Below are 15,425 nucleotides of genomic sequence, written 5' to 3'. Positions count from 1 at the left end.
ATTACCGTTGACAAGACGGTGGTTGTAAAGAACGTTTTCATTGGCGGAGACAGTTTACGTATTTCAAACGTAGCGATAAAATCCAAAGAGTACCCGAATATAAACAAGCAGCGATGGCTCACGAGGATTATTTACCAAATTCAAATAAATAACAACTGGTAAGTAATTAAGTAGAATTGAACCTTATTTTTAGTCTTGTCAGTTTACATTTAGCCTATTCTGACTGCTTGCAGTGCTATATTTAACTGACATGGTGTACTTGATTTGTTATAGGGGGGAGACTTCGGTGCGAAAAATGTGTGGGATTTATTCGGGTGGAGAAATCACTATCGTTTCGCATGCCGTTGCTCGCTCGTGATGCGTAAACGGTTTGGAACTGGGTTTTGAAGTAAGGTTTTTCTGAAAGATTAATCTTTTGCCGAAAAGGCGGCCAACCATTGATAAGGAAATATTGTTTTGAAAAAAATACGGACCTGGAAGCAATGCACATGTCAAACTGTTCTTGATCACCTTTCTCATGGCTCATTGTCACAGGAGCAAAATTTTTTTCAAAATGGCTTTTTGTCATTTTTTTCCTAAGAAAACATTATAATTGTAGTAAATTTAAGGGCATATGGCTCATGGACCCATACTGTATCCTAGGTACGTTACTGCCACCTGTGATGTGAAGGAATAACTCCTGATTCAACTTTTCTCTGTGGGCTTGATAAATGGGACACTCGTTTATAAAATGGATTACAATCTCTGGTTCCCCACATCTGCAGGCGTTTCTTTAATTCCTACTTTATTTTGATATTCGTTAAGACAATAACGTCTTTGCAGCTGGAGCAATCCCAGCCCGCAAGCCTATATGGGGCCCATATGGGCTATATCTGGGCAAATGTACTATATGGGTCCCACATGGGACCCTTATTGTAAGTATTGGCCCATTATGTAAGTATTGGCCCATATTGGTCCCATATATAATGTCCCAGTGATGTAAATTACAAATGTATTCATTTTAAGTTTATATGTGGTGTCACCAGTATATAAGTTCATATTTTAAGTTTTCTTCGAACATTTGTATATTTTTTGAAGTTTCAGAAGAAACATGTTTCCAAGAAAGGTCCCATCTGGGTCCCATGTTGTAAGTATTTGCCCACATTGGACCCATATGGGACCCATATACAATAACTCAGCGATGGATATACCAATGCATTCATTTTAAGTTTAAAAGTGATGTATCTAGCATAGAAAATAGTTTTTTTATGGTTTCTCTGAATGTCTCTACGTTTTCTTTTCTCTCAAAAAGAATACGTTTCCCAGAATGGTCCCATCTGGGTCCCATATTGTAAGTATTTGAACACATCAGAGCCATATGGGACCCACTGAAGTGATACAGCAACGTCTTGACTTTAAGACCATAAGTGTTGTCACTAGTATAACAATCCTTTTTTCTATGTTTTCTTTGAATTATAATACATGTACATTTCTTTGGTCTCAAAAAATATGTTTCCCAGAAGGGTCCCATATGGGTCCCATCTTGAAGACGTTTTTATTTGGTTGTTTTATGGTCATGTCATCTGTGAACAGAAAAAAAGACGTTCTTTTCCGTTGTTTTACCTACGAAATAAAGACGACTTTTAAAAGACGTTTTAAAGCCGTCTCTGTCTATAAGAAAATGCAAGGTTTCGTTCTTCTTAGCTGCAATAACATTTACAATATAAACTTTTAGAAAAAAAACTATGCTATTAGACATACCGGAATGTTGGATCGAAGGTTTGATAATTTTCTTACTTCATAATAGAAAGGACGGGTATAGCATTTTTATTGTATTTTCAAAATAAAATTACTAGGGTTACAAAATCATGAAAATGGACTAATACTAGTAAATGATTTTTTTGCACTTCCGAAATTATTCCTAATTGTTATTAAAATTCGACTGTTGTCTAAGCTATTTCGAAATTGTGTAATTACTTTTTAATAATAACATTCATTCATTTTAAAATATTCAGGAAAGCTATACTGGACATTGGGAACATTTATAATACATGTTTGTAACCATGGTAACTAAGGGTCCATCTCTCTCTCTACACATGTTATCTATTAGTCACGCCAATGGTTTACACACTATTCAGTTAATTGGATGGAGGTTTAAGCTGCAATACAGAACAAGCTTATTCATTATGTACAGAAGGGACCGATGCAGAAAAAGTGAGTACAATACTTTAAACATTATTATAACATAATAATTATATAATTATTCGTCAATAACTTGACGTACTTATAAGTTTTCTATTTTAACATCATTAGCTTTTTTTTAATCTGCATTCTATTTCCTTAAACATATCTCATACTATAAACTTAGAGAGGTCATCTCAGAAAATGTTGATAATAGTTTAAATGCTTCCATTAAATGTTTAATCAGTACCTTATTTATCAAAACTGTTTTTGCATTTCTATTTAATTTACGGGAAAATGATGAATGATAATTATAAAAAAAACTCGAATTTAATATATTTCAGGTGATATTAAAGCTATAAATTACGACTTACTTTTTGCAAATAGTCTTAATTTTCATGGACAAATGCTCAGACTGACATTATTTTTTCTACTTTACAGAATGCCTTTACAAAGAATCTGATGAAGTGAGTTGGAAATGCAATAGATCAAGATAAAAAGGTCCACAATGATTCTGAAACAACTACATGGGCAGCTACAATGTTTCGGACAGTTGGCAATATCAATCAATCAATAAGACCCATACAATTCCTGAACGCCCCTAAATGGCCCATACTATATATATGACATGGGACCCAGAAAGGTCCCACATGGGTTATAAGATCTGGGACCCATAAGGGGCCCACATTGGTCCCATATAGTATATCCCATATGGGACCCATGCCAAAATGGTTTGCAAAACCCATCTGGGTCCCATATGGGTAGCCCATATAGGTCCCATATGGGAACCCATATGGGTCCCACATGGGTCCCATGTATGCTTGCTAGCTGGGATGTTTTCTGATTTTTTAATCCATGGAAATTGATGTGTTTAGGTTTAACTTCTTGCCTGAACTGATATAGATGACGTCCATTCTCATTGATATCCCACCTTCTTTGCCATTTCATACGGACCGACTCCCTAGCAGCATAACAGATATCTTCTTCTTTCTTCTTATTTTATAGTAATGACAAACGTTCAATAATGATAAATTATGACCATGCGTAGGGGGGGGGGGGGGGGGGGGGGGGGGGGGGTTAGAAAAAAGTAAAAGAATGTCAGGTTTCCTAGGTTACTCAATCCACCTAGTGTTTCCTGACAGTTGTGATAAAAAAGGTGCAAAAACCTTACACCTTAGACCATATTTATATATACACATACACTATTGTGCAGAAAGGAACATGTTAGTAGGATTTAAAAAAAGAATAAAAGCAAAATTGAGTGACATCATCATCAGTAAAGACGGTGTATTAAAGCTCCTTGCCAACCTCAATACCAACAAAGCTGCCGGCCCTGACAATATAAGACCAATTGTCCTGAAGGAGCTGAGAGAGGAGGTTGCTGACATCATCACTGTTCTCTTTCAAAAGTCCCTTACCATCAGCAATATTCTCTGTGACTGGACCAGTGCAAATGTCTGCCCTGTTTACAAAAAGGAGATACCAGTGACCCGGCAAACTATCGCCCAATTTCCCTTACATACATCCTCTGTAAAACCCTTGAACACATAGTTGCCTCTCAACTGTCTTTTCACTTTACCACCCACAACATACTCTATGATCTTCAACATGGCTTCAGAGAAAGACGATCATGCGAGACCCAGCTCAATTAACTGAATTAACTGATTACCTTGTGAACAACCTCTCCTCTGATAAACAAACAGATCTTATACTCCTTGATTTTTTTTAAAAACTTTTGATAATGTAAACCATTTCAAACTCTTATACACTCTTCAAGAACATGGTGTTTGTCCTCAAAACTTAAACTGGATTAGGTCTTTTCTCATTGGCCGTAGACAGACAATAGTTGTGAATGGTGACTATTTTTTTCCGAAGCGCCTGTTACCTCTGGGGTCTCCCAGGGGTCAGTCCTTGGTCCCCTTTGTTTCCTTCTCTACATCAACCAGCTACCTTCCTCTGTGTTAAAATCTCAAGTCAGATTATTTGCTGATGACACTGCTACCTTACCATCAACTCCTCCTCTGACCCTCTAACATGATCTAAACAACATGGTACTCTGGGAGAAGCAGTGGGACATGGAGTTCAGTCCTTCAAAATGCCAAGTTATTCATATAACCAGAAACAAAACTGTGATTAAACACCAATATCTGCTCCATGGTCAAATTCTAGAATCAGTATCTAATTCTAAATATCTCGGACTAGATCTATCCACTGACCTTAAGTTTAACACACACATATCTAGAGTAACTTCCAACGCAGACAGATCTCTTGGCTTCATCAAAAGAAATGTAACAATGAAAAATAAAAAAGTCAGAGAACTAGCATACGAGTCCCTGGTCCGGCCACAGGTTGAATATGCGTCAACTATCTGGAGTCCCTACACTAAATCCAACATTCATAAGGTAGAAATGGTCCAGAGACGTGCAATACGATGGGTAAAGAGGGACTACTCCCCTCTCTCGAGTGTAACAGCCATGCAGGAAGACTTGGACTGGCGTTCCATTGAACATCGCAGACTAGACTGCCGGCTCATCGTGTTTTATAAAATATACCATAACCTAGTTGCAGTTAATCTCCCGCCATATATCCAAGTCCCTCACAGGTTAACAAGACACATGCACCCTTTATCTCTACGACAAATACAGGTTTCCTCTGATTACAACAAGTATTCCTTCTTTCCACACATCATTGTACTATGGAACAAACTCCCAAGTCACATTGCCACCCTGCCCGACCTTGATCAGTTCAAGCGGGGGGTTGTAAAGATGCAGTATTAGTCTGGCTCCCGGTGTTTTTACTTTTTATCTTCACTTTTTTTATCACTATTAACATTTTAATCATGACTAGAACACATTTTCAGTCTCACTTATCCTGACATGATTTCACTGTAAGGTTTTATCTCTCTCTCACCTATTTACTAACAATCCGACGTGCACTTATTTTCTGCCTATAACACTCGCGAGAGGAGTTGGCAGTATCCAGAGATAAATAGATAGATAGATAGATAGATTTGTACTGGAATTATGGTGTGAACATCAATGTAGCAAGTGCTGATTTGAATCCGGAGACTGTTTCAACACTGACTACATGAGATGGTAATGTGTTCCACTGAACAACTGTTCTAGGGAAGGATGAATTTTTGTAATAATCTGCTGTAGTAGATGGAATCTGATATGCCAGACGATTGTAATGTCTGGACTGTCTTGTGTAAGGTGTAACATATTGTTTTGGATCAACATCTACATGATAATAAACCATTTTGCGAGATAAAATTAGTCTACTATATTGTCTTCTAATTTGCAATGTATTCCAATTTAAGTCTTTTATGATATTTGAGAATGTGCCCGGGGTCTTGCTATAATTATTTGTTACAAAACTTGCAGCTTGTCTTTGAATGTTTTCTAGTTTAGTTTATCTATATCCTTCTGATGGTAAGGATTCCATACACTAGAACAGTATCCTAAAGTTGGTCTTACAGCTGCCTTGGTCGAACTTTTAGAAGAATGTATGTCACGTTTTAAGAAACCTAAGCTTTGACTATCTTTATTAGAGATTTTATTTACATGAGGAGACCAAGATAAATTTGATGACACTTCCACGCCTAAATAGATGGCTTGACTGACAAGAGACAGAGGCTGAATGTTCAAGGTGTAGACTGTATTTATAGGTTTTCTGGACCTAGAGACATGCAATATGTGGCATTTATTTACATTTTCCATTTCTGCTCCCATAATGATAAACTGTCAAGGTCCCCGTGTAGCTGAAGTGAATCATTCTGAGAACGTATAGTCCTATAAACTACACCGTCATCTGCAAAAAGGCGTACGCTGGAAGACACAGACGCAGGTAGGTCATTTATGTAAAACAGAAACAGGAGAGGTCCTAAAACTGACCCTTGAGGGACGACTGATATAACAAGAGCCGAGTTGGATGTTGCCCTATTGACCACAACTTTTTGAGTTCGATTTCCCAGAAATGGTTTTATCCAAGAATGAGTAGAGCCCCCGATGCCATAATGAGCTAATTTTAAGAACAGTCTGCCATGATGCACCACATCAAAGGCTTTAGAAAAATCTATGATGGCAACATCAACCTGGCTTCGCTGTACTGACTGAGCTATATCACGAATAAAACCCAACAGTTGGATTTCGCAAGACCGCCGGGCTCGAAAACCATGCTGATTGTCCACCAAGATATTAAATTTATCTAAATTATCCAAAATATTACCTACTACTATGTGCTCTAAGATCTTACAAGCTATACAGGTTAAAACACTGGCCTATAATTTGAAGCTTGATTTTTTTTTCACCTTTTTTATAAACAGGCGTTACATAGCCCTCGGACCAATCTGAGGGTACAGAACCAGTATTGAGGGATTTATTGAATAAGGCTGTGAAAATTGGTGCTATCTCATTTGCACATTCCTTTAAAATTTAGGTTTAATCTGATATGGATCTGCTGCTTTGTATGGTTTTCCAGAATTTTCCTAACATCATTTTCTGTTGCTTTTATTTCAGACTTGCTTGCAAAAGGACTAGGTCTAAGGTTTGGTAGATTATGATCTGGATCATTTGTAAAAAACAGAAGAAAATAGTCTGTTTAAAATTTCAGACTTATCCTTGGCGCTAGATTTTAAATAAAGCTCCATTTTCTTTTAATGGAGCAACACCACAAGAATCATTGCATAAGTTTTTATATCTTTTTTATCTGCTTGACTTGTAACTATCTCATCATCTGTCATGCTTTCTGCTTCTATAGCTGCCTCTTTGGCCAGTCTGTCTGCTGTCTCATTCCCACTGATAAGTAGACACCGTCGTTTATATGACTGAAAAATTGTCGAAAAAGACGTTAAATCCGAACACACACACACACACACACACACACACACACACACACACACACACACACCAGCATGTCCAATGGTCCAATCAAGGTAGATGTCTACTCCAGTCATTTCAAGATCTTTCCATAGTTGCAATATTTCTGAAGACAAGAATTTGTGTGTTTTGATCTCCCATCCAATATTATGAATATGTAAGCTCAATTATACCAAAGTCAATGCTGGACTGGAGCCCAAACAATGGAGGTGACATAGTATCTACTGCATGGAAAAGAACATTCTCCTTATTTCCTAACCCTGGGTGTATGCACTGGAGTGTGAAACATCCCCTTAACTCCAGCTCACCCCATTGTATGCAGATGTACGATTTTGACTTTTCAAGGACTGACTTGGTGCCTAGACTCTGAAATACAATAAATGGTAAAATGTTTACCTGACTGCCGGTATCAGTTCACTGTTTTGTAGGACCAACCTCTATCTCTGCAAATACCTGCCCATTTGTTACTTTGGATTCAACACTGTCAACAAATACATTTTCACTATCTGCACTGTCCTTACAAATTTCATGAACATTAGATCTACACATTAATCCAAAATGATTCATTTTTTACATTTAAAGCACTGTTTCCCTTTTGCAGGGCAGAACTGAGTTATTCCTTTTTTACCACAATTCGGACAGCTGTGACAACGTTTTTCACTGGTGGAGTCTTCCCAGATGCCCCACCTACCATTCCTTCCACCATGGCCTGAGGTTTTATGACCAGTCAGCTGGTCTGAGGAGTTGTGACCAGTATCCCGTAGTTCCTGTGAGCTCCTCCCAGCTCTGACTGCATTGACGGTCGAGACTGGCCTGTGTTTGGTTCATCTCACGAAGTTGCTCCTGGGCATATTCTAAACATTGGCATATTTCCATTGCTTTATCAAGTGTCTATTTGTCACCCTCATTTATCAGTTTTTATCTCAGTGTTAATGATTTGACTCCAAAAACTACCCTGTCCCAGATCATTTCGTCCTTGCGATGAAAATTGCAGTCGATCAACTTTGTAATACATTCCTCGAATGTATTTTCTCCTTGCACTTCATGAAAGATTTATTTTTGGTTGAAGGTGTACCTTAACTGCCTCACATATTGCCTTTAAGTTTTATTGTCATTGGCTGACAAACTTAATGTCCCATAGATATCTCGGCCCTTTTCTCCCACCCATAGTAACAAATATGTAATGTGCACAGTTCCTTCTTTTTCAATTAGAGGTCCTTCAAATATAAGTTCACAGTGGTGTTAGAATTTTCTCTATGCCTCCAGGCAGATTGTTACAGTTCCAGTCTATGAGTGGCGTTGGAATACCACTGAGATCCATTTTGCACAAATTATTTCAATCCGGTTTTAAATCAATTCATATGGAAAAATCCATTCAATATGCACGCAAAGTTAAAATCACTTATCATTTGGCTGTGAGTTCAATAACCCCTTATTCTGACACCATGTTATGTTACTACGATGGAGTAATATATAGAACGACAACGATTGTGCACTAACTCAGTTTAATGTGAATGCAATTCCTGCGTGCTCTAACTAAATTTAACGTGAATGCAATTCCTGCTTAACTGAAGAGAGACCGCAGATTAAGCATGCACCAGATTATATAGGTGAAGGGCACACAACTCTTCCAGATTTGCTAGATCAGGTTACTATGTACATACTGTTACAACATGATCTGCTGCATTTTTATTATTAAGAATTATTGAATATCCTTAAAACAAAGTGGAAAACACAAGTTATAATTTTATCATTTCTAATGATTTTAGATGAATTACATACTTGAATTATTTTAATATGAGCCCGCCCGCTTAGCTCAGTAGGTAAGAGCGTTGGTCTACGGATCTCGGGGTCGTGAGTTCGATCCTCGGGCGGGGCGTATGTTCTCCGTGACTATTTGATAAATGACATTGTGTCTGAAATCATTAGTCCCTTCTCAGCTTCCTTACAATAACTATTATAACAAAAGACTAAACACTTTTGTGCATGGTGCGAGAATGATTTATTCAGGTCAAGAGTCAGATTCTACAATAACAAATAATTTCAACAATATAATTGCCATTTAATGTCCTCTTGATACAACATAACTATCTTGTTCTTCAAAATAAAACATTTTGTAAGGGAACATTAGAATTTTCACCGTGCCTCTTTTATGTTTGTGACAATACTGTTTTAAAAGAAAGTCGGGAAACTGCGAGCCGGCTGCCCAACCCCTAACTCCTATTTATATATCTTTTTAACCCTCATCTTTTAATCATCTATTTAAATTTGGAGGGGGAGGGGGGAGGTAGTGATATCCAAATGCAGCAAACAGAAAGGTGTCTCCACCCCCCGACTTTCTTGGTTTATAATTTTCTTTTGTCTTGATTAAAATGAAAAAACATTTTTGCTAAATGTCAAAACAAATATTCAGTTAAGTACCAAGATTAACTACAAACTGCTGAATTGCGTGAATGAAATACTTTCATATGCATAGGCTGCATCTATTACATTTTATGCCCACTTATATGCACTATGCCTCTACATGAAATTCATTTCCTACAAATATAAATATAGTACATGCTTAACAACAATAATATAACAACTTCGATTTTTTGAAAAGTAGAAGGTGACTCCAGAAAAATCTCGCTAGAACTGAATACCCCTCTTATTACTTCTATTTATATAGCATAAAGCCACGCCTTTGGCTATACCAAAACTTGTTCTACATGTTTTGTAATGCAGCTATGACAGGACAACAGTTATCCACTATACGGTGTAACGCGGATAACTGTAAAGTCCCTTCTCAGCTTCCTTACAATAACTATTATAACAAAAGACTAAACACTTTTGTGCATGGTGCGAGAATGATTTATAGACAATACAAAGTATAGAGAATCTTTTCAAAAAATCCAGATAAATCACGTTTCTACTCAATCAAAGATTTTGTAATAAACAGCCTCTTTTCTAAAGAATCGTCAACATAGCCATCTTTAGCTTGGTCCGTTTTCCAACAACCGTGACGCTTTAAACATCTGTCATTCACCCCGGGTGTGTTTGCGGCTGCTGTTGCTCCACTAGCCCTTAAAGTATGTGTTCCTAACTTAAGATCAGGAGCGACAACTCTAAGCTTCTTGACTATACATTCTTTTGCCCGTATATATTTAATTTCTTGTTTTTCTTTATAAGTGATGCTTTGCCTTTTGATCTAAAGACGGGTTTAAACAAAAAATCCTCTGTATTATTTTCTAAACCCGAGATAAGCATGTACCTTTTTAAAAGTGAATACGGACAAGCTACTGATGAACCTTTTGAAATCAATACTTCCTTTCCTTGTCTATATATATCCGTTTTACTTTTTCTTATTTTTAAGACTAAGTGATCTGTTTTGAATTCAATATCATTGCAGTGTAAATTACTGATTTCATTAAACCTTAAAAACCCTGAATAACCTAACATTATCATACCAAGATCTCTTACATCTACAACATCTGAACTTTCAGCAAAAATTTTACATAAAGTTTGTAACATTTCGCTGCTAACTATATCCTTCTTGTTAACTGGCTTTGAAGCAATTCGTTTTGCAGTGTCATGTAAAGTTTTCACTAGTTTACTTTCTGTAGGGTCATTACAGTCATTTAAATTGTGCGCCCACTTTATACCATATAATGCTGCTGTAACTATATTGTCTGATTTTCCCGTGTCAAGTAGGTGAGTCAGATACATCGCTACACATATAGATTCGGCTGGCATGGAAATAAAGTCGTTTTCCTGACAATAACGCTGGAACTGATTGTATGAGTTTTTATATTTTGTAACTGTACTGTCCGCTCTAGATTGCAGTAAATAACTTGACATCTTGTTAAGAGTAGAATCGTGAGCGTCTGAAGAAATCCCAGCATCCTCGCACTTCCGCTTAAGAACGTTCTTTAAGCCAACACCTGTTGAAAATAATACTGTATGAATGATTACAGTCTATATCTTTTACATGTAAAATAGATGTTATTTGGTTACTTCGCATAAATTTACTTTTTCCTTATACATCAATATTTAAGGCAATCATATCAAATGCTAATGGAGAACGTGAAAACAATCCGTGGTTTTCATTCCCCATTTTTACAACATGTGACCTGCTCAGGTTTATATATTGTTTAATAAAACATTTAAAATTTCCTCTGTTGTCTATCAATAATGGCCAATATGGCGCACTTGTCCATTTTGGTAGTATATATGTGCATTTAGCTTTCTCTTCGAGAGTTTTTACTAAACATTTCATAACCAATCTTGGTGGCGGAACTATCCAGTTTATGTCATGTGACCAGTTCTGCGATAAAGCATCAATTGCTTCTGTGCCTGGTACCCACCATCTCGAATTGAATCTCTTGCATTTATTATTCAAGTTAGAAGCAAACCTATCTATGGTGTATCTTCCCCATTTTAGGTCAAAAGTGTGGAATATATCATCACATATTTCCCAACCATCACTATCTGTACACCGACTTAAAAAATCAGCTCTAGTATTGCTTTCTCGGGGAATCCATTCTTGATTTACTTTTATATTTTCTCTTTGACAAATATTATTGAAATCAATTGAAATTGATTGAATGTTTGCTTTTCTGCTACCATTTAACAAAACTGATTTTACATTTTTGTTGTCTGAATATATCGTAACATGGGAATTTTTCAAGGTACTTGCCAATGTTCTCATTGATCTATATACAGCTTCAGACTCTCTCCACGTAGAACTTTTATTTTGTTCTTCAAGCGACCAATCTCCTATTATCTCCCTACATGGAAATTTTAAACATGTTTTGTTAATCGAATCTACCTTCTTTACTGTGTGTGCTTCCAGACAACTATTTTTCTTTACTATGTCCGCTTCCGGGAACATGCGTATTATTTTTCTATCCACTTCCGGTGGAACACAGACTTTCTCTTCCGGGAAAGCTAATATTTCCTTGATTGTAACATTTTCACTGTTACACTTACCTTCTAATTCCACTTCAGGGAAACTATTTTTCCCTATTGAGTCCACTTCCGGGGACATACGTATCATTTCTCTTTCCACTTCCGGTGGGACACATACTTTCTTTTCCGGGAAAGCTAATGTTTTCTTGATTGTAACATTTACACTGTTACACTTACCTTCCGATTCCGATTCCGGGGAACATGTATTGTCATTAACAAAACAGGCATATGAACTAAGGTTATCTTGTTCTAGAAAACTTCCGTACCCCGTGGCACTCGCATCCACGTATAATACAAAATCACTCTTAGGGAAATACTTTAAATCTTTCCCTTTTTCATTAAGTGATCGTACTTTCTCTTTCCAATACAGCAGTTCTCCTACTGCTTGTTCTGATACCCTTACCGGTGCGTTCCAGCTAGCTCTTGCGTTTATACACTTAAACAACTCTCTTGTATATAACCTCACTTTATTACCGATTACATTTTGCATAGAGATTATTTGGCCTGCTACTGAAGCTAAAAATCTGACAGGTACTATTCCGCATTTATCCAATCGTATTTGCAAAACAAGTGATTTTATCTTTATTTCTAAAATCCTTATTCGTTCTTCCGTTATGAATAACAAATTTTTATTCATATCAATTACATGACCTAGCCATACGACATTCCGTGTCGGTTGCCATTGACATTTTTCGTCTGCGAAAAGAAAACCAAATGACTTTATTGTGTTTTGAACACATTTGCTTGACCTAACTGCGGTCTCATAATCTCTATTTCCACCTATACCGTCATCGAAAAACATTACAACTCGGTGACCTTTTTCACGTAATACTGTTACAACTACTTTCAAAAGCTTCGTAAATATATGGCCTGCTGTTCGAATTCCAAATGGCAAGGAATTGAATACATAAAATGTGTTTTCGAATGAAAATCCTAAATATGTTCTATGTTCTTCAAAAATATCAATATGATGGTATGCACCTTTTAGATCATATGTAAATAAGTAAGAACTATTTTCAAAAATGTCTTTAGCCACATTAACATCTTCAAACTTGACTTTAAACAAGTGCAAATGCGGATTAATATGTCTGCAATCTAGAACCAACCTTGGTTTTCCAGATTTACCATATGCTACAGTTAGAGGATTTACTACATGTGGAAGATTTTCTGTTTTTAATATGACACCTTTCTGTAATAAACTCTTAATTTCTGTACGAACAAATTCTGGATTCTCTCTAGCCGATTTATTATTCTTTAACACGACCCTGCTAGATATTTCTTTAAAAAGTAGTCTGTAAACTTCTTTTACAATATTTTTGATAAAAAGACTGCTAGTTGCGCTTTCCCATTCGGTAAAACATTCTTTCAGCCTACCTACTGGTGATTTTACCTGTGTTTTATCTCTTTCATTTCCGGAATTCTGAAAGTCTTCTGACTTATTATCAAACTTATTTTTCGAAAGATTCTCACCTTTTGTTTCTTGCTCTAAACCTTTGGCGACACCTGAAAAGTTTTCCGAACTTTGCTTACAAATCTTATTGCAAAAATAAGTACTGATCTTATTGTTAGTATTGGTCAATGGGCATTCTTGTGATCCCTTCCAATGACCTGGTTTTCCGCAAGCAAAACATAACCCTGGCAAACGTCTTGAATTTTGCTGACTTTGGTTTTGCTTTCGTGGGCTTTGATCAATTCTGCTAGGCTCGATCCTGCGATAAGGTGCTGTCCTAAACTGGGATCGTCTCTTAACCTTTTCCGCTCTAGCTTTACGGTTGGCCCGTGCCTCTGCTTTGTATATACGCTTTTCGTCGTCCGAATCACTGGCTAGAGGGTTTGACTCATATTCATTTACGAGTTTCCATCCTAGCTCGGACGAATCGGCCAATCTTATCAGCTTTTGTCTGTGTGTTATCATGGTCTTCACTACAAAATAAAACATTTCTATGAACTTTTATCATTTTGTCCAATTTATGTTTATTTTCTAATAAAAAACACCATGATGTTTAGGTTAGAAATTAATCCAGGTGTTGCTTTATTTATTTATTTATTTATTTTATAGATGAAAAAAATTATATATAAGTTTTATTTTCCCTCTCCGGGCTCGAACTCTAGAACTCTAGTTTACTAAGCCAATACACTTACCACTACGGTACGTTGCTCTCTGATTTATAAGATATGTATATCTATACATATTCGATAAATTTCTGCAAATTTCAGTGCAAATGCACCAAATTGTCCTTGATGGTATTTAATATTCTCGACATCGTGCTAACACAAATTTCATGTACAAGATAAAAGAAGCAAAACTTTCAAATGTAAACTTTCTACTATAGGAATAAAACAATTACCTTCCGCGATTTTTGAGCGTGCCTCTTGCAAATTGTTGGATTCAGATGCTTCATCTAACTTTAATGAAATACTTTCATTAATTTTAAATTGTTCCTCATTGCTTTTTCTCTTAAATTTTTGTCCAACTGACGACTTCACAATACCAGATATTTTATTTAACTGAGAACTGTTAGAATTTTCACTTATCTTATTGAACATGGATTCCATCTCCGACAACATATCTGTTTTATGCATCGTAAATGCCTGCTGAACTTTATCCTGTATCATAGTCTCCATTCTTTCGTCCATGTTGAAAAGTAGAAGGTGACTCCAGAAAAATCTCGCTAGAACTGAATACCCCTCTTATTACTTCTATTTATATAGCATAAAGCCACGCCTTTGGCTATACCAAAACTTGTTCTACATGTTTTGTAATGCAGCTATGACAGGACAACAGTTATCCACTATACGGTGTAACGCGGATAACTGTAAAGTCCTCCACCTCTGATTCATGTGGGGAAGTTGGCAGTTACTTGCGGAGAACAGGTTTGTACTGGTACAGAATCCAGGAATACTGGTTAGGTTAACTGCCCGCCGTCGAAAAACGGCGTTAAACCCAAAACAAACAAACAAATATTTTAATATGTCTTTCAAAAAATAAAAGTGTGTGTGTGTGTTCGGGTTTAACGTCTTTTTCAACAATTTTTCAGTAATAAAAGTGAAAAAGAATTATAAATTGTTTTATCATTTTAAGCATTTGTAATTTGAAGGAAATTGGTATATTATATATTAAAGGAATTGATAAAATCCTTTTGCAAAAGTTTGTTTTCAATGATGAAATAATTAATTTTTATCAGAGATCAGAATTCAAGGAATCGAATATATTTTGTTCATTTATGGGACTAGAAGCTAGTAATACAAGATACTCGCTGATCGGAAAGGGCTTAACATGATCGGGAAGGACTTGCTATGTAGAGATAACTCATGTTTTTAGTGTTATGACATCTGCAGAATCCCGAGGGATTGGTTGGTTTCCGAGCCTGGTAGAGCGAGGGTACCAACATATCCCGAGGGATTCTGAAGATGTTATAACACGAAAAGAACTTTCATGCG

Source organism: Mercenaria mercenaria, chromosome 5 (genome assembly GCF_021730395.1).
Source record: "Mercenaria mercenaria strain notata chromosome 5, MADL_Memer_1, whole genome shotgun sequence".
Lineage (NCBI taxonomy): Eukaryota > Metazoa > Mollusca > Bivalvia > Venerida > Veneridae > Mercenaria > Mercenaria mercenaria.
This window is presented reverse-complemented; position numbering follows the sequence as displayed.